The sequence below is a fragment of the Puntigrus tetrazona genome, unplaced genomic scaffold, assembly GCF_018831695.1.
Source record: "Puntigrus tetrazona isolate hp1 unplaced genomic scaffold, ASM1883169v1 S000000979, whole genome shotgun sequence".
Taxonomy (NCBI): Eukaryota; Metazoa; Chordata; class Actinopteri; order Cypriniformes; family Cyprinidae; genus Puntigrus; species Puntigrus tetrazona.
The window spans coordinates 1-20,133 of NW_025048574.1; the positions used below are offsets into that span (position 1 = coordinate 1).

At 37.5% G+C, this 20,133-nt stretch overlaps 3 non-coding genes and 21 pseudogenes across 3 annotated transcripts; all 24 read left to right on the forward strand.

Annotated features, from left to right (window-relative positions):
- The first annotated feature begins 1,626 nt into the window (after nucleotides 1-1,626).
- LOC122338058 lies at nucleotides 1,627-1,748 on the forward strand (annotated as a pseudogene).
- A 272-nt stretch (nucleotides 1,749-2,020) lies between these two features.
- Nucleotides 2,021-2,138, forward strand: LOC122338096 (annotated as a pseudogene).
- Nucleotides 2,139-8,497: 6,359 nt separating this feature from the next.
- LOC122338046 lies at nucleotides 8,498-8,615 on the forward strand (annotated as a pseudogene).
- A 276-nt stretch (nucleotides 8,616-8,891) lies between these two features.
- LOC122338044 lies at nucleotides 8,892-9,011 on the forward strand (annotated as a pseudogene).
- Nucleotides 9,012-9,287: 276 nt separating this feature from the next.
- On the forward strand, nucleotides 9,288-9,406 carry LOC122338078 (annotated as a pseudogene).
- Nucleotides 9,407-9,680: 274 nt separating this feature from the next.
- LOC122338051 lies at nucleotides 9,681-9,801 on the forward strand (annotated as a pseudogene).
- A 276-nt stretch (nucleotides 9,802-10,077) lies between these two features.
- LOC122338083 lies at nucleotides 10,078-10,196 on the forward strand (annotated as a pseudogene).
- A 269-nt stretch (nucleotides 10,197-10,465) lies between these two features.
- LOC122338104 lies at nucleotides 10,466-10,584 on the forward strand (annotated as a pseudogene).
- Nucleotides 10,585-11,652: 1,068 nt separating this feature from the next.
- Nucleotides 11,653-11,772, forward strand: LOC122338056 (annotated as a pseudogene).
- Nucleotides 11,773-12,047: 275 nt separating this feature from the next.
- LOC122338047 lies at nucleotides 12,048-12,166 on the forward strand (annotated as a pseudogene).
- A 660-nt stretch (nucleotides 12,167-12,826) lies between these two features.
- Nucleotides 12,827-12,933, forward strand: LOC122338052 (annotated as a pseudogene).
- Nucleotides 12,934-13,201: 268 nt separating this feature from the next.
- On the forward strand, nucleotides 13,202-13,321 carry LOC122338045 (annotated as a pseudogene).
- A 275-nt stretch (nucleotides 13,322-13,596) lies between these two features.
- Nucleotides 13,597-13,715, forward strand: LOC122338048 (annotated as a pseudogene).
- A 280-nt stretch (nucleotides 13,716-13,995) lies between these two features.
- On the forward strand, nucleotides 13,996-14,113 carry LOC122338053 (annotated as a pseudogene).
- A 674-nt stretch (nucleotides 14,114-14,787) lies between these two features.
- LOC122338109 lies at nucleotides 14,788-14,906 on the forward strand (annotated as a pseudogene).
- Nucleotides 14,907-15,182: 276 nt separating this feature from the next.
- On the forward strand, nucleotides 15,183-15,302 carry LOC122338055 (annotated as a pseudogene).
- Nucleotides 15,303-15,581: 279 nt separating this feature from the next.
- On the forward strand, nucleotides 15,582-15,703 carry LOC122338054 (annotated as a pseudogene).
- A 1,449-nt stretch (nucleotides 15,704-17,152) lies between these two features.
- On the forward strand, nucleotides 17,153-17,271 carry LOC122338050 (annotated as a pseudogene).
- A 675-nt stretch (nucleotides 17,272-17,946) lies between these two features.
- On the forward strand, nucleotides 17,947-18,066 carry LOC122338099 (annotated as a pseudogene).
- Nucleotides 18,067-18,342: 276 nt separating this feature from the next.
- LOC122338085 lies at nucleotides 18,343-18,461 on the forward strand (annotated as a pseudogene).
- Nucleotides 18,462-18,736: 275 nt separating this feature from the next.
- Nucleotides 18,737-18,855, forward strand: LOC122338101 (annotated as a pseudogene).
- A 274-nt stretch (nucleotides 18,856-19,129) lies between these two features.
- On the forward strand, nucleotides 19,130-19,248 carry LOC122338068. The gene has a single exon (XR_006249686.1). It is a non-coding gene; the product is annotated as a 5S ribosomal RNA (ribosomal RNA).
- Nucleotides 19,249-19,520: 272 nt separating this feature from the next.
- On the forward strand, nucleotides 19,521-19,639 carry LOC122338080. Its single transcript, XR_006249695.1, has one exon. It is a non-coding gene; the product is annotated as a 5S ribosomal RNA (ribosomal RNA).
- A 273-nt stretch (nucleotides 19,640-19,912) lies between these two features.
- On the forward strand, nucleotides 19,913-20,031 carry LOC122338092. Its single transcript, XR_006249696.1, has one exon. It is a non-coding gene; the product is annotated as a 5S ribosomal RNA (ribosomal RNA).
- The last annotated feature ends 102 nt before the right edge of the window (nucleotides 20,032-20,133 follow it).

The following is a 20,133-nucleotide window of genomic DNA, read 5'->3' on the forward strand; positions in this document are numbered from 1 at the left end:
TAAAACTTCAAATGAGTTATATTTAAAGCCTGCCTCTGAGAAGTACTAAGAATAATTGTTATAAATTGTAACACACTCCCCTCTACCTTTTAAGCGTGGCTCATTTTTATAGAAATAATTTTTGGGAGTAGATTCTGTTTAGAGTAATATAATCATCTGGTTTTGCGCTTCTTGAGTTTCTGTCAGAAACAAAGCAAATCTAACTTCCTGATCATTGATCAAATCATACATACATAAAGTGCTTTTGTGGGAATGATACAATCCTTCACCTCAACAGGCAAATCACTGGCTGCGAACTCAAGCGGTACCTATTATACTGCAGTCTCATTCACGCCACTTCGCCACCGCAAAAAGCAATACCCGGTATATCACCTGATCCAGTGCGTTGGGTTGTCGCTTTAGCGGCTCCGTCAGACAGCCGGAGAAGTTGATTTTTCCAGAGCGAAGAATCATCACGACCCCACCGAATTCCATGCTGGGTGTGGATTTTTGCAGGCAACTATTGCCTGGCTCCTGATCGAAGACTGTCTCTCGGCTCCCTCTTCGTCCCTCTCCTCCCCTCCGCTCTATCGTATTTGAGATCATGGCTCAGAAGGACCAAGTAAATGTTGAGACTATTTCACTCAAGCGGCTCATACTACCAGGGAAGAGGGGATCAACTCAAAGCGAAATAAAACACAAGACAAGAGTTTTATGGATTTTAAGGCTTGCAAAGATTGTGCTGTCGGTTGCAAAGCGGGAGAGAAGCAGGTTTCTCCTTAACCTCCTTTTTGCCTCCAGAGCGGATCACAGTCGCCTGGTGGGAGGCCCTCTTCCCTGCTTTGCCCTCCTCCTGCTTTCCTCAGCTCAGATTGCAAGTAAACTTTGTTGCCAGAGGAAAAGACAAGATACAGTAAATGAAAACAATTTGTGGCCACATTTCTTGTGCGTCAGAATCTCTTCACTCCTTCAGATTCTTCGGTGCCCCTATCCGGTATTATACGGAGGCCATGTTATGACCTGACCAACTCTTTGCTTTCCCTTACCACTGCTTAATTTAATTCAATTGCCTTTAAAGTAGCTGTTCTTTAAACAGAGTTTGACTGTTTTTAACTTAACTAATGCTCTTATCTTTAATGTAGCTCATTTTGAGAAAGTATTTTTGTATTTCATTCATTACTTATCTAGTATAATGGCATAGTGTGCCTCACCTTAAAATAGGGGGTTTTTTGCAGCAGCTTTAGAAGCTTCTTGGCCATACCACCTGTTCCACGCCTGATCTCGTCTGATCTCAGAAGCTAAGCAGAGTTGGGCCTAGTTAGTACTTGGATGGGGAGACTGCCTAGGAATACCAGGTGCTGTAAGTTTTTGAGTTTTTTCACTACTTATCTAATACACTGGCCCTTAGTGTGGCCAAAGTTTGACCAGCTCTTTTGCTTTCCCTTACTGCTTATTTAATTCAATTTGCCTTTAAAGTAGCTGTTTCTTTAAACAGAGTTTGACTGTTTTTAACTACTTAACTAATGCTCTTATCTTTAATGTAGCTCATTTTGAAGTATTTTTGTATTTCATTCATTACTTATCTAGTATAATGGCACTTAGTGTGCCTCACATTAAAATAAATAGGGGCTTTTGCAGCAACTTTCAGCTTACTGGCCATACCACCTCTGTTCACGCCTGATCTAAATCCTGATCTCAGAAGCTAAGCAGAGTTGGGCCTAGTTAGTACTTGGATGGGAGACTGCCTAGAATACCAGGTGCTGTAAGTTTTTGAGTTTTCACTACTTATCTAATACACTGGCCCTTAGTGTGGCCAAAGTTTGACCAGCTCTTTGCTTTCCCTTACTGCTTATTTAATTCAATTGCCTTTAAAGTAGCTGTTCTTTAAACAGAGTTTGACTGTTTTTAACTACTTAACTAATGCTCTTATCTTTAATGTAGCTCATTTTGAAGTATTTTTTGTATTTCATTCATTACTTATCTAGTATAATGGCACTTAGTGTGCCTCACCTTAAAATAGGGGCTTTTTGCAGCAGCTTTCGCTTACGGCCATACCACCTGTTCACGCCTGATCTCGTCTGATCTCAGAAGCTAAGCAGAGTTGGGCCTAGTTAGTACTTGGATGGGAGACTGCCTAGGAATACCAGGTGCTGTAAGTTTTGAGTTTTTTCACTACTTATCTAATACACTGGCCCTTAGTGTGGCCAAAGTTTGACCAAGCTCTTTGCTTTCCCTTACTGCTTATTTAATTCAATTGCCTTTAAAGTAGCTGTTCTTTAAACAGAGTTTGACTGTTTTAACTACTTAACTAATGCTCTTATCTTTAATGTAGCTCATTTTGAAGTATTTTTTTGTATTTCATTCATTACTTATCTAGTATAATGGCACAGAGTGTTACCTCACCTTAAAATAGGGGAGCTTTGCAGCAGCTTTGCTTTGGACATACCCACCTGTTATTTGGCTAGAAGAGCACACACAGGAAGTTGTTGTTAGCTGCAGTAGGGAAGGAAGGCTCTCCTCCATTTTGTGTTAATTTTTGTCTTTGTATTTTGCTTTTCTTTAGTTAAAAGTTAGGTTTTGTTTTATTTTCCAGTTGTCAAAACCACCCAGCAACAGCATTTTTACTTGCTGGAGGGTGCGTTACGCATCTTTATTTTTCTCTTTTCTCCTTACACTCAATGGGCGGATTAACGACCGCAGAAACACTGGACGCTTGCGAGGAACAAGCATGCATGAACTCTGGACTGTACGAGGAAGAAGCGCTGGAAAGCGATGTTGGACTGAAAAACACGAGGAACAAGCATGGCCCAGAAGGCTGGTACTGGACTGTGCGAATGAGGGAAGAGGCCACGGCAAGTGACACTGGACTGGATGGCCCGAGGACCGTGCGACAAAGCGACTTCAATGGTCTGGATTACCGACAACTTGAAGAGAACATGGAAAAACCTGGAGCACAAAGAGGCAAGTTTGTGAGAAGAAGATGTCCCAAGGAGGCGACTGTGATTGTGAATGTGGAGAATGTAAGTGAGGTGAAAGGCTGTATGGATATTATAAAAAGCAGTGGCGGATAAATGTGGAAATGGGAATATTTTTGGCGTTAAGACCAAGAGCAAGGAAAGAATATGACTTTTACAATGGAGAAGGAAAAGAAGCATGTGAGGAATTGACTGATGGACTTTTAATAAAAGGGGGTGAGCTGCGAGATAAAAAAATTGCAAAATAGAGATTACGTTATTTCCCTCCTGTATACCTGCCCGTCTATCTGAAGTGATAATAAAATTTTAAGGGAAATTACTGGAAGGATGGGGAGTTAATCCCATGTCAAATGTTAAAGAAGATCCTACCCGGGCACTGACATTGAGAGGACAGAACAAAGTTCTCAAGTTAGATTCCCCAAAGGGGAAGCATCGTTGCCATATAACACAAAGTTAGGCGACAACTGAGGGCGCAGTGGCTCAGAGGTGATGCCCAGCCATCAGGTGAACCTGTAGGCTGTGCATGAGGCATGAACACCTAACAAGAAGTGCCCCAGATTTTAAGTGCTATAAGTGCGAGGAGAGGGGACATTTTGCAGAGATTGCAATGCTGTCAGATACCGGGTGTCATGGAGTTTTAAATAAATGTAGATGTTGGATGGAGGGAGAGGAAGGAGGTAGGGGAGAAAGTGGATGGGCAGGACAGGTGCATGAAGGGAAACAACGAGGAGGAAAGACAAATTGATGAAGAACAAGAGGAGAAGAAGGACTACCAACAAAAAGAAACAGAAGAGAATCCAGACAACATAGAGGCATTAGCAGAAAGGGAGAAAAGACCAGCAAAGACAAGACACCAGACAGACAGAACTAGGACACTCAGTGGACGGAAGTGAAATATAGCCAGACAGTTTTAAAACTTTCTAGATGATCTTGAAGAGAGATGGACAAAGGAATAGAAATTTCAAAAGCAAAAGAAATGGACCAGTGAAGGAAAAACAAGGACAAACAGTATGGGGAAAAGACAGAGGAGAGAGGGACAAATAAGAAGGAGAACAATAAAGAGTGGAAAGCAAGCGTGTGAAAATGCAAGGAAAAAATAATGACAACCAAATTCTCAAACAGGTACCAAACCGTTAAGAGGGCTGGAGGGGAGAGAGAATGGAGAATAATGGTTTTTAAGTATTTATTTTTCTTTTTTTTTAATGGTTTTTTTAGTTGTCATTACTTTTAATACAAGGGAACTGATGGACATGAGAGAAAGTTTGAAAAAGAGTGAAAGAAAAATGTAAAGGAGGAGAATGATGTGCTCGTTTGCAAGAAACAAATTGGAAAGAGAGTGTGATGATGGACTATAAAAAGAAATGGGATGGAGATATGTTTTATAACAATGGAATCAGAGGCTTGGAAGAGAAATTGCTTTTTAATGAGAAAAAATGTTTTTAATTCAAGCAGTATAATGTGTATAAAAAATAAGATGGGAAATGTAATTGATTGATAAATTGCCAGAAGGCGTAGACTGAGTTTATAATGTATACACTTCAACAAGAAGAAAAAGAAAAGAGAGTTTTTAATCTTTCACAAGAAATATTGTAAAAAGTATATAAAATATAATAATGATGAGGATTTTAAGCTGTTTTATGAAGCCTTGTGGGATGCTGGCGGAAGGAATGGTTTTTAAAATCAGACACAGGAAGAAATGAATTAAAAGGAACTGATGGGAGAAAATAACTTAATAGATGTGTGGAGGGAAGTGAATGGAGGAAAAAAGGAGTTTTCAAGAAGGCTTAAATAGTAGGAACTTTATTTGTAAAACATTCAGAGGTGATTATATGTTATGTACACAAGAAATGTAGGAATTTTTATTGAAAAAAATCAGATATGTAGAAAGTAGTTTTAAAGTGATCCCACTTAAGTTTCGTTTCAAAATAGATTGGAACCCAACATGCAAAGAGGTCCGAGGAGTACTGGATTTTAAATACAGAGATTTTTGCAAGAATAGAAGACGCTATGTTTTGAAGAGTTAAAGAGGTCATTGAAAAAGGAAAGGAAAATGGGAAATGTATACAGAGGATAAGAAGATCTGGTGGGAGAATATGGAGAATTTTTAATCAAAAAATTTTCAATCAAATATTATGATACTTTGAGGAAATGCAAAGGTTTCAAAGAGAAATAAAAGAGAGTTTGGAAATTGAATTGAATAAAGAAATGAGAGACATACTAAAGAGATAAGTATGAGAGGAAGACCAGAAAAATAAGAAGAAAAAAGAATACTTAAGGAAATGAGTTAAGAAATAAAGCTAAATATCTTGTGGAAGTGAATTATGCAAAATTCTTTCTAAATTGGAGAAAAGAAATGTGATATTATAAAAGAAATACGAGGAAAAATGGAGGGATTATAGAGAAGAGGTAATGAAATATTTTAAAAGAAATAAAAGGATTTTATGTGAATCTATTTAGTCTGATTACAAGTGGAAGTGAAGGAAAAAAAGAAACTGCTGAATCAGATAAAAGCAAAAGTAAGTGAGGAAGATAAAAAAGATTGTGACCAAGTAATCAGAGAAGAAGAGATCGAAAGAGCAATAAATGAACTGAATAAAAGAAGTCCGAGAATAGACGGTTTGGGAACTGAATTTTATGTATATGTTTAAAGGGAGTTTTAACAAAGATTTTAAATAGGAAGTTTTAAAGAAATTTTGAAAAAGAAGAAATTAATGAAAAAGCGAGGATGGGAGTTAATGAAGCTGGTATATATAAAGGAGAGTGTGAAAAAATAGATTTAAAAAAACTATAGGCCAATTACAATGTTGAACACGGATCTTGGAAATTTTAGCTCAAGGTTTTATGGAAACAGATTAAAGGAAGTTATGCCAAGCATAATTGGGAAACAAACCAAGCATCACGAATTAGAGAAAGGAAGGGATATAGATGACATAAAATGAAGTATAAGAGATACAATATAATTTACATGAAGGATAAAGGTGAAGATGGATATATAATTAGTTTGGACTTTGAAAAAAGCTTTTGATAAAGGGTGGAACACAGGTATTTATTTGAGGTTTTAAGGAGTTTTGGTTTTAGGGAATTTTATCAAATGGATAGAGATTTTATACAAGGGTGCTTTAACAAAGGATAAAATGTAATGTGAGTTTTAACAGACTGTTTAAAATCACAAGATCAATTGAGCAGGGTTGTCAGCTTTCAGCTTTACTTTATTCACTTGTATCAGAACCATTGGGACTGGCTATAAAACAAAAAGAAGGAATAATAGGTATAGAAATTGGCAAAACAATGAAGGAAGGTTTATCAATATACTTTGATAACACTATGATAATTGTAAAAGGAAAGGATAGTGTCAAAGAAGTTATGAATGTTGTAAAAGAATTTTGTAAAGGATCTGGGAGTAAAATAAATGAGGAGAAAACAGTATATATCAGATTTGGGAAAGCTATGATTTTAGCGGATTATTTTAACTTCAAGGAAGTGGAACAAATTAAGATTTTAGGAATTTTAATGGGGAAAAATGAGAGAAAAGTAAGAGATGAAATGTGGGAGGAACTAAGTAACAGAAATAGAGAAGGTTAAACTTTTGGAAACTGAGAACACTAAACTTAAAAGGAAGGTTTTAATATTGAATGTTTTAATGGTTTTCTAAGCTGTAGTATATTTTAAATGTATCTGAGATGCCTTTGTGGACAGAAAGAGGTTGAAGAAATGTTTTCTTGACTTTTTATGGGGAGGAAAACCAGCAAGAATAGCATATAATACGATTTTAGGGGCGGTGGAAAGGGGGATTAGGTTTAATGGATGTAGAACAGAGAAAAATGCTTTGAGAGTTAAAATAGTAAAGAAATACCTACAAGAAGAGAGCAAATTTGAGTGGAAAAAAACAATGAAATACTTTTTAAACAAATGTAGGAATTTTAACATGGGGGATGGTATTTTATGGATGAAAACAAAAATTTGGATGACAGAAGGATTACCTGAGTTTTACAGAGAAATGTTTAGTGCCTGGGGAAAATTTTTAAGTAAAATTGTATACAACCCTCAAGAGAAAACATTTTAAATCAGCCCCTGTTCTTAAATAACAACATTTTAAAACAAGACAAAGAACTATTTTTAAGAAATGGATGGAAGTGGGGATAACAAGAGTGAGAGATGTCTTGTATGAGATTTAAAAGAGGTTTTTACCAATACAATATATTGTGGATGCAATGGATGAAGCAAAAAAGAAAGAATATAGCAAACAAGAAATAACAAACAAATATGAAATCCTTAAAAAGCAATACCTAAAGAGTGGATTAAAAGAATAGAAGTGCGGAAGAAAGAGCAAACAGAGAACATTTTAATGTGAAACTGGGTAGAAAAATTTTATGATTTTAAGGGATGTACTGTAAAAATGTTTTTATTGTGTTTTTAGAGATGGTGTTTTTAAAGAGCCAACTATGAAAATAAGTACTGGGTGGAAAAATTCAACAATCTAAAAGAAGAATGTATATGGAGAAACATGAGAGGAAGTGTGTGAAACAAAGTTGGAATGTTTGGAGTATTTTATAAGACACAAAGTTGTTTTTACTGAAGTTATTTTACAAAAAATAGGGATGGAACAACATGCAATGTGCAAAGTGTGCAAAAAGAAAAAGAAGAGGGGATTTTACATCTGTTTTTATATTGTAAGGAACTGGAGGCATTTTTAAGGAAATGTAAATGTTTAATCAAAGACTTGACTGAAGAATGGGATGAAAATGGAATGGAATGGAACAGAGTGTTGATGTTTGGATGGGAAAAAAGTGTAAAAACAAAGCCTTTATTAATCTGTTTGTGATGTTAATGAAAAGTGCAATATAGGAGAGGAGAATTGTGGCCAAAAAGGAACAAATTGTTTTGGATGTTTGGACTGTCTTTAAAAGAAAACTGAAATATATATGGACAAATTGTATGTGTATTTTTAAAAGTGAAAAAATCCTAGATGCATTTTATGTTGTTTTTACCACGAAATGTCTATCGTGTTTTAAAAGATTTTATGTGGGAGCTACCGGAGAGCGAAGAATTTGTTTAAATAATGTATGAAATTATGAGATATGTGATGTGGATGTTGTACAAGAGAAAGTATGTTTTTATTGTATTTGATTGATTGAAAAATATTTTAATAAAAAAAAAAAAAAAAAAAAATTCATTCATAACAGTCTCGTCTGATCTCAGAAGCAAAGCAGAGTTGGGCCTAGTTAGTACTTGGATGGGAGACTCCCTAGGAATACCAGGTGCTGTAAGTTTTTGAGTTTTTCACTACTTATCTAATACACTGGCCCTTAGTGTGGCCAAAGTTTGACCAGCTCTTTGCTTTCACTTACTGCTTATTTAATTCAATTTGCCTTTAAAGTAGCTGTTCTTTAAACAGAGTTTGACTGTTTTTAACTACTTAACTAATGCTCTTATCTTTAATGTAGCTCATTTTGAAGTATTTTTGTATTTCATTCATTACTTATCTAGTATAATGGCACTTAGTGTGCCTCACCTTAAAATAGGGGCTTTTTGCAGCAGCTTTAAACTACGGCCATACCACCTGTTCACGCCTGATCTCGTCTGATCTCAGAAGCTATGCAGAGTTGGGCCTAGTTAGTACTTGGATGGGAGACTGCCTAGGAATACCAGGTGCTGTAAGTTTTTGAGTTTTTCACTACTTATCTAATACACTGGCCCTTAGTGTGGCCAAAAAGTTTGACCAGCTCTTTGCTTTCCCTTACTGCTTATTTAATTCAATTGCCTTTAAAGTAGTTGTTCTTTAAACAGAGTTTGACTATTTTTAACTACTTAACTAATGCTCTTATCTTTAATGTAGCTCATTTTGAAGTATTTTTTGTATTTCATTCATTACTTATCTAGTATAATGGCACTTAGTGTGCCTCACCTTAAAATAGGGGGCTTTTGCACCAGCTTTAAACTACTGGCCATACCACCCTGTTCATGCCTGATCTCGTCTGATCTCAGAAGCTAAGCAGAGTTGGGCCTAGTTGAGTACTTGGATGGGAGACTGCCTAGGAATACCAGGTGCTGTAAGTTTTGAGTTTTTTCACTACTTATCTAATACACTGGCCCTTAGTGTGGCCAAAGTTTGACCAGCTCTTTGCTTTTCCCTTACTGCTTATTTAATTCAATTGCCTTTAAAGTAGCTGTTCTTTAAACAGAGTTTGACTGTTTTTAACTACTTAACTAATGCTCTTATCTTTAATGTAGCTCATTTTGAAGTATTTTTTTGTATTTCATTCATTACTTATCTAGTATAATGGCACTTAGTGTGCATCACCTTAAAATAGGGGCTTTTGCAGCAGCTTTTAAACTTACGGACATACCACCCTGTTCACGCCTGATCTCGTCTGATCTCAGAAGCTAAGCAGAGTTGGGCCTAGTTAGTACTTGGATGGGAGACTGCCTAGGAATACCAGGTGCTGTAAGTTTTGAGTTTTTCACTGCTTATCTAATACACTGGCCCATAGTGTGGCCAAAAGTTTGACCAGCTCTTTGCTTTCCCTTACTGCTTATCTAATTCAATTGCCTTTAAAGTAGCTGTTCTTTAAACAGAGTTTGACTGTTTTTAACTACTTAACTAATGCTCTTATCTTTAATGTAGCTCATTTTGAAGTATTTTTGTATTTCATTCATTACTTATCTAGTATAATGGCACTTAGTGTGCCTCACCTTAAAATAGGGGGCTTTTTGCAGCAGCTTTACGCTTACGGCCATACCACCCTGTTCACGCCTGATCTCGTCTGATCTCAGAAGCTAAGCAGAGTTAGGTCTAATTAGTACTTGGATGGGGGAGACTGCCTAGGAATACCAGGTGCTATAAGTTTTTGAGTTTTTCACTACTTATCTAATACACTGGCCCATAGTGTGGCCAAAGTTTGACCAGCTCTTTGCTTTCCCTTACTGCTTATTTAATTCAATTGCCTTTAAAGTAGCTGTTCTTTAAACAGAGTTTGACTGTTTTTAACTACTTAACTAATGCTCTTATCTTTAATGTAGCTCATTTTGAAGTATTTTTTGTATTTCATTCATTACTTATCTAGTATAATGGCACTTAGTGTGCCTCACCTTAAAATAAGGGGGCTTTTGCAGCAGCTTTACAGCTTACTGCCATACCACCCTGTTCACGCCTGATCTCGTCTGATCTCAGAAGCTAAGCAGAGTTGGGCCTAGTTAGTACTTGGATGGGAGACTGCCTAGGAATACCAGGTGCTGTAAGTTTTGAGTTTTTCACTACTTATCTAATACACTGGCCCTTAGTGTGGCCAAAGTTTGACCAGCTCTTTGATTTCCCTTACTGCTTAATTCAATTGCCTTTAAAGTAGCTGTTCTTTAAACAGAGTTTGACTCTTTTTAACTACTTAACTAATGCTCTTATCTTTAATGTAGCTCATTTTGAAGTATTTTTTGTATTTCATTCATTACTTATCTAGTATAATGGCACTTAGTGTGCCTCACCTTAAAATAGGGGCTTTTTGCAGCAGCTTTAGCTTCACAGCCATCCCACCCTGTTCACGCCTGATCTCGTCTGATCTCAGAAGCTAAGCAGAGTTGGGCCTAGTTAGTACTTGGATGGGAGACTGCCTAGGAATACCAGGTGCTGTAAGTTTTGAGTTTTCACTACTTATCTAATACACTGGCCCTTAGTGTGGCCAAAAGTTTGACCAGCTCTTTGCTTTCCCTTACTGCTTATTTAATTCAATTGCCTTTGAAAAGTAGCTGTTCTTTAAACAGAGTTTGACTGTTTTTAACTACTTAACTAATGCTCTTATCTTTAATGTAGCTCATTTTTGAAGTATTTTTTTGTATTTCATTCATTACTTATCTAGTATAACGGCATAGTGTGCCTCACCTTAAAATAGGGGCTTTTTGCAGCAGCTTTTTGCTTCACGGCCATCCCACCCTGTTCCATACTGATCTTGTCTGATCTCAGAAGCTAAGCAGAGTTGGGCCTAGTTAGTACTTGGATGGGAGACTGCCTAGGAATACCAGGGTGCTGAAGGATTTTTGAGTTTTTCACTACTTATCTAATACACTGGCCCTTAATTAGTGTTGCCAAAGTTTGACCAGCTCTTTGCTTTCCCTTACTGCTTATTTAATTCAATTGCCTTTAAAGTAGCTGTTCTTTAAAAAGAGTTTGTTGTTGTTTTTAACTACTTAACTAATGCTCTTATCTTTAATGTAGCTCATTTTGAAGTATTTTTTTGTATTTCATTCATTACTTATCTAGTATAATGGCACTTAGTAATGCCTCACACATTAAAATAGGGGGCTTTTTGCAGCAGCTTTGCTCTGGACGTACCACCTGTTCCGCCTGATCTCGTCTGATCTCAGAAGCTAAGCAGAGTTGGGCCTAGTTAGTACTTGGATGGGAGACTGCCTAGGAATACCAGGTGCTGTAAGTTTTGAGTTTTTCACTACTTATCTAATACACTGGCCCTTAGTGTGGCCAAAGGTTTGACCAGCTCTTTGCTTTCCTTTACCTTATTTAATTCAATTGCCTTTAAAGTAGCTGTTCTTTAAACAGAAGTTTGACTGTTTTTAACTACTTAACTAATGCTCTTATCTTTAATGTAGCTCATTTTGAAGTATTTTTGTATTTCATTCATTACTTATCTAGTATAATGGCACTTAGTGTGCCTCACCTTAAAATAGGGGCTTTTTGCAGCAGCTTTTAGCTTACAGCCATACCACCTGTTCACGCCTGAATGTCGTCTGATCTCAGAAGCTAAGCAGAGTTAGGCCTAGATTAGTACTTGGATGGGAGACTGCCTAGGAATACCAGGTGCTGTAAGTTTTTTGAGTTTTTCACTACTTATCTATTACACTGGCCCTTAGTGTGGCCAAAGTTTGTCCAGCTCTTTGCTTTCCCTTACTGCTTATTTAATTCAATTGCCTTTAAAGTAGCTGTTCTTTAAACAGAGTTTGACTGTTTTTAACTACTTAACTAATGCTCTTATCTTTAATGTAGCTCATTTTGAAGTATTTTTGTATTTCATTCATTACTTATCTAGTATAATGGCACTTAGTGTGCCTCACCTTAAAATAAGGGGCTTTTTGCAGCAGCTTTCAACTTAGCCATACCACCCTGTTCACGCCTGATCTCGTCTGATCTCAGAAGCTAAGCAGAGTTGGGCCTAGATTAAGTACTTGGATGGGAGACTGCCTAGGAATACCAGGTGCTGTAAGTTTTGAGTTTTTCACTACTTATCTAATACACTGGCCCTTAGTGTGTGGCCAAAGTTTGACCAACTGTTTTGCTTTCCCTTACTGTATTTAATTCAATTGCCTTTAAAGTAGCTGTTCTTTAAAACAAGAGTTTGACTGTTTTTAACTTCTTAACTAATGCTCTTATCTTTAATGTAGCTCATTTTGAAGTATTTTTGTATTTCATTCATTACTTATCCAGTATAATGGCACTTAGTGTGCCTCACCTTAAAATAGGGGGCTTTTGCAGCAGCTTTCGCTTCAGCCATACCACCTGTTCACGTCTGATCTCAGAAGCTAAGCAGAGTTAGGCCTAGTTAGTACTTGGATGGGAGACTGCCTAGGAATACCAGGTGCTGTAAGTTTTTGAGTTTTTCACTACTTATCTAATACACACTGGCCCTTAGTGTGGCCAAAGTTTGACCAGCTCTTTGCTTTCCCTTACTGCTTATTTAATTCAATTTGCCTTTAAAGTAGCTGTTCTTTAAACAGAGTTTGACTATTTTTAACTACTTAACTAATGCTCTTATCTTTAATGTAGCTCATTTTGAAGTATTATTTTTTGTATTTCATTCATTACTTATCTAGTATAATGGCACTTAGTATTGCTTCACCTTAAAATAGAGGCTTTTTGCAGCAGCTTTGCTTACAGCCATACCACCCTGTTCACGTCTGATCAGAAGCTAAGCAGAGTTGGGCCTAGTTAGTACTTGGATGGGAGACTGCCTAGGAATACCAGGTGCTGTAAGTTTTGAGTTTTTCACTACTTATCTAATGCACTGGCCCATAGTGTGGCCAAAGTTTGACCAGCTCTTTGCTTTCCCTTACTGCTTATTTAATTCAATTGCCTTTAAAGTAGCTGTTCTTTAAACAGAGTTTGACTGTTTTAACTACTTAACTAATGCTCTTATCTTTAATGTAGCTCATTTTGAAGTATTTTTGTATTTCATTCATTACTTATCTAGTATAATGGCATAGTGTGCCTCACCTTAAAATAGGGGGCTTTTGCAGCAGCTTTACGCTACGGCCATACCACCCTGTTCACGCCTGATCTAGTCTGATCTCAGAAGCTAAGCAGAGTTGGGCCTAGTTAGTACTTGGATGGGAGACTGCCTAGGAATACCTGGGTGCTGTAAGTTTTGAGTTTTTCACTACTTATCTAATACACTGGCCCTTAGTGTGGCCAAAAGTTTGACCAGCTCTTTGCTTTCCCTTACTGCTTATTTAATTCAATTGCCTTTAAAGTAGCTGTTCTTTAAACAGAGTTTGACTGTTTTAACTTCTTAACTAATGCTCTTATCTTTAATGTAGCTCATTTTGAAGTATTTTTTTGTATTTCATTCATTACTTATCTGAGTATAATGGCACTTAGTGTGCCTCACCTTAAAATAGGGGGCTTTTTGCAGCAGCTTTAGCTTACAGCCATCCCACCTGTTCACGCTTGATCTCGTCTGATCTCAGAAGCTAAGCAGAGTTGGGCCTAGTTAGTACTTGGATGGGGAGACTGCCTAGGAATACCAGGTGCTGTAAGTTTTTGAGTTTTTTTCACTACTTATCTAATACACTGGCCCTTAGTGTGGCCAAAGTTTGACCAGCTCTTTGCTTTCCCTTACTGCTTATTTAATTCAATTGCCTTTAAAGTAGCTGTTCTTTAAACAGAGTTTGACTGTTTTTAACTACTTAACTAATGCTCTTATCTTTTAATGTAGCTCAATTTGAAGTATTTTTTGTATTTCATTCATTGCTTATCTAGTATAATGGCACTTAGTGTGCCTCACCTTAAAATAGGGGGGCTTTTGCAGCAGCTTTTACGACTTGCGGCCATACCACCTGTTCCGCCTGATCTCGTCTGATCTCAGAAGCTAAGCAGAGTTGGGCCTAGTTAGTACTTGGATAATGAGACTGCCTAGGAATACCAGGTGCTGTAAGTTTTGAGATTTTTCACTACTTATCTAATACACTGGCCCTTAGTGCTTGGCCAAAAAGGTTGACCAGCTCTTTGCTTTCCACTTACTGCTTATTTAATTCAGTTGCCTTTAAAGTATCTGTACTTTAAACAGAGTTTGACTTCATTTTAACTACTTAACTAATGCTCTTATCTTTAATGTAGCTCATTTTGAAGTATTTTTTTGTATTTCATTCATTATCTAATAAAATGACACTTAGTGAGCCTCACCTTAAAATAGGGGGCTTTTGCAGCAGCTTTGCTTACTGCCATACCACCCTGTTCCACGCCTGATCTTGTCTGAGCTCAGAAGCTAAGCAGAGTTGGCCCTGGTTATTACTTGGATTGGAGACTGCCTAGGAATACCAGGTGCTGTGGGAGTTTTTGAGTTTTTCACTACTTATCTAATACACTGGCCCTTAGTGTGGCCCAAAGTTTGACCAGCTCTTTGCTTTCCCTTACTGCTTAATTAATTCCAGTTGCCTTTAAAGTAGCTGTACTTTAAACAGAGTTTGACTGTTTTTAACTACTTAACTAATGCTCTTATCTTTAAATATAGCTCATTTTAAAAGTATTTTTGTATTTCATTCATTACTTATCTAGTATAATGGCACTTTGGTGTGCCTCACCTTAAAATAAGGGCTTTTTGCAGCAGCTTTGGCTTACTGCCATACCACCCTGTTCATGCCTGATCTCGTCTGATCTCAGAAGCTAAGCAGAGTTGGCCCTGGTTATTACTTGGATGGGAGACTGCCTAGGCATACCAGGTGCTGTAAGTTTTGAGTTTTTCACTGCTTATCTAATACACTGGCCCTTAGTGTGGCCAAAGTTTGACCAGCTCTTTGCTTTCCCTTACTGCTTATTTAATTCAGTTGCCTTTTAAAGTAGCTGTACTTTAAACAGAGTTTGACTGTTTTTAACTACTTAACTAATGCTCTTATCTTTAATGTAGCTCATTTTTGAAGTATTTTTTGTATTTCATTCATTACTTATCTAGTATAATGGCACTTAGTGTACTCACCTTAAAAATAGGGGCTTTTTGCAGCAGTTATAAAGCTTACGGCCATATAGCACCTGTTCACGCCTGATTTTGTCTGATCTCAGAAGCTAAGCAGAGTTAGGCCTGGTTAGTACTTGGATGGTAGACTGCCTAGGAATGCCAGGTGCTGTAGGTTTTGAGTTTTTGCATTGCTTATCTAATACACACTGGCTCTTAGTGTGGCCAAAGTTTGACCAGCTCTTTGCTTTCTCTTACTGCTTATTTAATTCAATTGCCTTTAAAGTAGCTTCTTACTTTAAACAGAGTTTGACTGATTTTTAACTACTTAACTAATGCTCTTATCTTTAATGTTGCTCATTTTGAAGTATTTTTGTATTTCATTCATTACTTATCTAGTATAATGGCACTTAGTGTGCCTCACCTTAAAATAGGGAGCTTTTTGCAGCAGCTTTGGCTTTACGGCCATACCACCCTGTTCACTGCCTGATCATCGTCTGATCTCAGAAGCTAAGCAGAGTTGGGCCTGGTTAGTACTTGGATGGGAAGACTGCCTAGGGATACCAGGTGCTGTAGGTTTTTGAGTTTTTCACTACTTATCTAATACACTGGCCCTGCAGTGCTGGCCAGAGTTTGACCAACTCTTTTGCTTTCCCTTACTGCTTATTTAATTCAATTGCCTTTAAAGTAGCTGTACTTTAAACAGAGTTTGAAACTATTTTTAACTACTAAACTAATGCTCTTATCTTTAATGTAGCTCATTTTGAAGTATTTTTTGTATTTCATTTTACTTATCTAGTGTAATGGCACTTAGTGCACCTCACCTTAAAATAGGGGGCTTTTGCAGCAGCTTTAAGCTTACGGCCGTGACCACCCTGTTCACGCCTGATCTTGTCTGATCTCAGAAGCTAAGCAGAGTTGGGCCTAGTTAGTTCTTGGATGGGTGAATACCAGGTGCTGTAGGTTTTGAGTTTTTCACTACTTATCTAATACACTGGCCCTTGGTGTGGCTAAAAGTTTGACCAGCTCTTTGCTTTCCTTACTGCTTATTTAATTCAATTGCCTTTAAAGTAGCATGTACTTTAAGCAGAAGTTTGACTGTTTTTAACTACTTAACTAATGCTCTTATCTTTGTGTAGCTCATTTTAAAGTATTTTTTGTATTTCATTCATTACTTATCTAGTATAATGGCACTTAGTGTGCCTCACACTTAAAATAGGGGGCTTTTGCAGCAGCTTTTTGCTTATGGCCATATCACCCTGTTTCACAGCGTGATCTCATCTGATCTCAGAAGCTAAGCAGAGTTGGGCCTGAATTAGTACTTGGATGGGGAGACTGCTTAGGATACCTACCAGGTGCTGTAAGTTTTGAGTTTTTCACTACTTATCTAATACACTGGCCCTTAGTGTGGCCAAAGTTTGACCAACTCTTTGCTTTTCCCTTACTGCTTATTTAATTCAATTGCCTTTAAAGTAGCTGTACTTTAAACAGAGTTTGTGTTTTAACTATAACTAATGCTCTTATCTTTAATGTAGCTCATTTTGAAGTATTTTTTTGTATTTCATTCATTACTTATCTAGTATAATGGCACTTAGTGTGCTCACCTCACCTTAAAAATAGGGAGGCTTTTGCAGCAGCTTTCTCTTAGGGGCCATACCACCCTGTTCACGCCCTGATCTCAGAAAGCTAAGCAGAGTTGGGGCTTAGTTAGTACTTGGATGGGAGACTTCCTAGGAATACCAGGTGCTGGATTTTGGGATTTTTCACTACTTATCTAATACACACTGGCCCTTAAGTGTGCCAGGGTTTTGTCCAACTCTTTGCTTTCCCTTACTGCTTATTAATTCAATTGCCTTTAAAGTAGCTGTTCTTTAAACTGAAGTTTGACTGTTTTTAACTACTTAACTAATGCTCTTATCTTTAATGTAGCTCATTATGAAGTATTTTTATATTTCATTCATTACTTATCTAGTATAATGGCACTTAGTGTACCCCTCACCTTAAATAGGGGCTTTTTGCAGCAGCTTTGCTTACGGCCATACCACCCTGTTCACGCCTGATCCTGCGTCTGATCTCAGAAGCTAAGCAGAGTTGGGCCTAGTTAGTATGGATGGGAGACTGCCTAGGAATACCAGGTGCTGTAAGTTTTTTGAGATTTTTCACTACTTATCTAATACACTGGCCCGCCAAGTGTGGCCAAAGTTTGACCAGCTCTTTGCTTTCCCTTACTGCTTTATTTAATTCAATTGCCTTTAAAGTAGCTGTTCTTTAAACAGAGTTTGACTGTTTTTAACTACTTAACTAATGCTCTTATCTTTAATGTAGCTCATTTTGAAGTATTTTTGTATTTCATTCATTACTTATCTAGCATAATGGCACATAGTGTGCCTCACCTTAAAATAGGGGCTTTTGCAGCAGCTTTTCCTTCACGGCCATCCCACCTGTTCCGCCTGATCTTCGTCTGATCTCAGAAGCTAAGCAGAGTTGGGCCTAGTTAGTACTTGGATGGGGAGACTGCCTAGGAATACCAGGTGCTGTAAGTTTTGAGTTTTTCACTACTTATCTAATACACTGGCCCTTAGTGTGGCCAAAGTTTGACCAGCTCTTTCTTTCCCTTACTGCTTATTTACAATTCAATTGCCTTTAAAGTAGCTGTTCTTTAAACAGAGTTTGACTGTTATTTTTTAACTACTTAACTAATGCTCTTATCTTTAATGTAGCTCATTTTGAAGTATTTTTGTATTTCATTCATTACTTATCTAGTATAATGGCACTTGAGTGTGCCTCACCCCTTAAAATAGGGGGCTTTTGCAGCAGCTTTAGCTTGCAGACCATACCACCCTGTTCACGCCTGATCTCGTCTGATCTCAGAAGCTAAGCAGAGTTGGGCCTAGTTAGTACTTGGATGGGAGACTGCCTAGGAATACCAGGTGCTGTAAGTTTTTGAGTTTTTTCACTACTTATCTAATAAACTGGCCCTTAGTGTGGCCAAAGTTTGACCAGCTCTTTGCTTTCCCTTACTGCTTATTTAATTCAATTGCCTTTAAAATAGCTGTTCTTTAAACAGGGTTTGACTGTTTTTAACTACTTAACTAATGCTCTTATCTTTAATGTAGCTCATTTTGAAGTATTTTTTTGTATTTCATTCATTACTTATCTAGTATAATGGCACTTAGTGTGCCTCACCTTAAAATAGGGGGCTTTTTGCAGCAGCTTTCGCTTAAGGCCATACCACCCTGTTCACGCCTGATCTCGTCTGATCTCAGAAGCTAAGCAGAGTTGGGCCTAGTTAGTACTTGGATGGGTGACTGCCTAGGAATACCAGGTGCTGTAAGTTTTTGAGTTTTTTCACTACTTATCTAATACACTGGCCCTTAGTGTGGCCAAAGTTTGACCAGCTCTTTGCTTTCCCTTACTGCTTATTTAATTCAATTGCCTTTAAAGTAGCTGTTCTTTAAACAGAGTTTGACTGTTTTTAACTACTTAACTAATGCTCTTATCTTTAATGTAGCTCATTTTGAAGTATTTTTTGTATTTCATTCATTACTTATCTAGTATAATGGCACTTAGTGTGCCTCACCTTAAAATAGGGGGCTTTTTGCAGCAGCTTTAGCTACTGGCCATACCACCCTGTTCACGCCTGATCTCGTCTGATCTCAGAAGCTAAGCAGAGTTGGGCCTAGTTAGTACTTGGATGGGAGACTGCCTAGGAATACCAGGTGCTGTAAGTTTTTGAGTTTTTCACTACTTATCTAATACACTGGCCCTTAGTGTGGCCAAGTTTGACCAGCTCTTTGCTTTCCCTTACTGCTTATTTAATTCAATTGCCTTTAAAGTAGCTGTTCTTTAAACAGAGTTTGACTGTTTTTAACTACTTAACTAATGCTCTTATCTTTAATGTAGCTCATTTTGAAGTATTTTTTTGTATTTCATTCATTACTTATCTAGTATAATGGCACTTAGTGTGCCTCACCTTAAAATAGGGGCTTTTTGCAGCAGCTTTAAGCTTACGGCCATACCACCCTGTTCACGCCTGATCTCGTCTGATCTCAGAAGCTAAGCAGAGTTGGGCCTAGTTAGTACTTGGATGGGAGACTGCCTAGGAATACCAGGTGCTGTAAGTTTTTGAGTTTTTCACTACTTATCTAATACACTGGCCCTTAGTGTGGCCAAAGTTTGACCAGCTCTTTGCTTTCCCTTACTGCTTATTTAATTCAATTGCCTTTAAAGTAGCTGTTCTTTAAACAGAGTTTGACTGTTTTTAACTACTTAACTAATGCTCTTATCTTTAATGTAGCTCATTTTGAAGTATTTTTGTATTTCATTCATTACTTATCTAGTATAATGGCACTTAGTGTGCCTCACCTTAAAATAGGGGGCTTTTGCAGCAGCTTTTGCTTACGGCCATACCACCCTGTTCACGCCTGATCTCGTCTGATCTCAGAAGCTAAGCAGAGTTGGGCCTAGTTAGTACTTGGATGGGAGACTGCCTAGGAATACCAGGTGCTGTAAGTTTTGAGTTTTTCACTACTTATCTAATACACTGGCCCTTAGTGTGGCCAAAGTTTGACCAGCTCTTTGCTTTCCCTTACTGCTTATTTAATTCAATTGCCTTTAAAGTAGCTGTTCTTTAAACAGAGTTTGACTGTTTTTAACTACTTAACTAATGCTCTTATCTTTAATGTAGCTCATTTTGAAGTATTTTTTGTATTTCATTCATTACTTATCTAGTATAATGGCACTTAGTGTGCCTCACCTTAAAATAGGGGCTTTTTGCAGCAGCTTTAAGCTTACGGCCATACCACCCTGTTCACGCCTGATCTCGTCTGATCTCAGAAGCTAAGCAGAGTTGGGCCTAGTTAGTACTTGGATGGGAGACTGCCTAGGAATACCAGGTGCTGTAAGTTTTTGAGTTTTTCACTACTTATCTAATACACTGGCCCTTAGTGTGGCCAAAGTTTGACCAGCTCTTTGCTTTCCCTTACTGCTTATTTAATTCAATTGCCTTT